Source organism: Haemaphysalis longicornis, unplaced genomic scaffold, assembly GCF_048455015.1.
Source record: "Haemaphysalis longicornis isolate Haplotype H1 unplaced genomic scaffold, Haemaphysalis longicornis Haplotype H1 scaffold_4, whole genome shotgun sequence".
Taxonomy (NCBI): domain Eukaryota; kingdom Metazoa; phylum Arthropoda; class Arachnida; order Ixodida; family Ixodidae; genus Haemaphysalis; species Haemaphysalis longicornis.
In genome coordinates, this window is record NW_027526361.1 from 166,740,812 (window position 1) to 166,743,105 (window position 2,294).

At 43.1% G+C, this 2,294-nt stretch overlaps 1 pseudogene; it reads right to left on the minus strand.

Moving 5' to 3' along the window:
• Positions 1–158, minus strand: part of LOC144180660 (uncharacterized) — a 14,298-nt pseudogene extending 14,140 nt beyond the window's left edge.
• Positions 159–2,294: the final 2,136 nt, after the last annotated feature.

Below are 2,294 nucleotides of genomic sequence, written 5' to 3' on the forward strand. Positions count from 1 at the left end.
TTGATGAACTTCACAACGTTGAAGAGAGAATTGCATCGTGTTGCGGTTGGCACTGGGAGCTGTCTTCCCAAGGAAGTCTTTATGGCTTCGGCTGCCTGCACGGACTGAGCTTGTTTTCTCCGAACAATCTTTGATTTTCCAAAAACCGTCCTTGCCATTTCGCCGTACTTCGCGTTGCTGCAAGCATTTTCGGCATCGATAGAAGCGAGGAAGTTCAAAGTGTGTGCGGCACACCTCCTGTGCCGTGGCAGGGGGATCTCGTGAGATGAGTTATTCGAACCACTGTCTAGCACCTCCGTGATGCTATTTGCGACAACGTCTTCACCATGTTCCCCTGTTTCTCCAAAGATCCTGCGTCGTGAAAAGTGGAAATTACGGACAAAAAAACTTAGCACGAAAACAAGAACTTGTGGTTGAACTTTTTTATACAGCATGAATACCATCTAATGGGCTAGATGAACAAAGCACCTGAAATAAAAAAAAAAAACGCGAACCACTAGGAAATAAATATCGATAAGGACAGAGCTAGCGCTTAATAATGAGATTTCAAGAAAGCTGTTGGTTACATACCAGAAAGGGAGAGAACGTTAATATCGATTTCTATAATCGTGCACCCCTCCATCTAACGACAACGATGGTTGAACGCAAAGCTTTCTCTGGCGGTTTCTTTAGTTGTCGTCTGAGTTTTCCAAACCGCTGAAACCATGTCGAAAAGGAGAAATCGGATAGACGCCGGCTTTATAACGCGTGGGACCCAGGTTAGATTCTCGACCCGGGGAGCGCTTTTTTCTTTTCATTTCACCCGGCGATTTCGCGTTACAGACGCCGTCAGTGCGAACGCTGAAGCTTCGCTTTAAAAGGGACGATCACCTCGACGACTACCCTGGCAGACATACATCTGTGGTGCGCTTTTATCAGAAACAAATACATAATATAACACAATAATAGGCTTTAAAATGGAAAATGTCCTAATAATACAGAACTCCGAGTCCTAAAAGGATCCTGGGCGACACAATGCGTGAAGTTTGCGTGTTGTACGTGCCTGCATCGCGTCTCGCCTTATCCAATCTTGGGTCTTTGTCTAAAAAACGAAGAAATACCTCTAGAACCTATCTGTGTTTTACTTTGGGATTCTACAAAATTATGAAAAAGCAATTTATGTTTCGTCCGTTAATAGTACAGTTAGAAAATAACCCTAAGTATGCAAAAATTCAGTGCGACCAAAAGTTTTGCGCGAAACTTTCTCCAGGCAGCGAGGTTCCTAAGTGATGCATGCGAACCTAAAGGTTTATTGCGATCATAAAGAAGCATTGCTGAAGTCACGTTTAACGTTTATACTGCAGCTTAATTTAGTTTCCTTTTGAGAAGAACCGAAATATTAAAATTTTCAAGCTTCAGTATAGACAATTAGAATAAAACAGGAGCAGCCGTGTAACTTACCTGAAGGCTTTCACAAAGTTTGAACAGTTGTCCGTGATGACGACGCATGTCTTGTGCAGGATCTTGTACTCCACAAGTACTGCGTGCAGCGCTGTCGCGATGACGTCGTAGGTGTGGCGACCTGGGAGCCGTTGGCACACGAGCGCTGCGGATCTTCTTTCCAGAGACGGTTCATCTATGAAGTGCACCGTCACACCCAGAAAGCTTCCATGGAAAATGAGGAAGAAACAGAGAATAAGTAATGTTATATGCAAACAACGTACATCTAGTCAATTAGAAGTAAGAAAGGGGTCTCCAAAAAACTGCGCGGACGAAAATATCCCAGCCGCATTGCCGTGAGGTGTTAGTTAGCAATTTTAAAAGTGATTGCTGTATATCGGCCGTTAACGAGTGTTCCTGTTGGATAATTTTTTTTATAGAAATAAAGTAACTGTAAGGATATTTCTCGTTACAGTTGCAAGTTACTGAAAAAGTAACTAGTTACCGGTAACGCGTTACTAGTAACTAGTTACTGCCCAAGACTGCAATTTTGTGCTTGTGCCAGAAGCCAAATCTTTTGACACTTTGTGATCAGTACTTGTAGCACTGCAGTGTATCCCTTGCAACTTTGGAAACTCGGAAAAGTTGGTACATGACCAAAGATACAGAGTTGGGGGCAAGCCGAAAAACGGCATTAAAACAGTGTTTACTCCAAACATCTTTTTGACACATTCACTACACTTAAACTCAGGCCTTTTTTGTACCAGCTGTGCTGTTTTCACTCCCCAAAATGAGGCACCTGCTGGTCTTTTTATGCACAGAAAGTATGGTGAGCTTGCAAAACATTTCAGGCTGCTGCGCCAAAACTACGGATA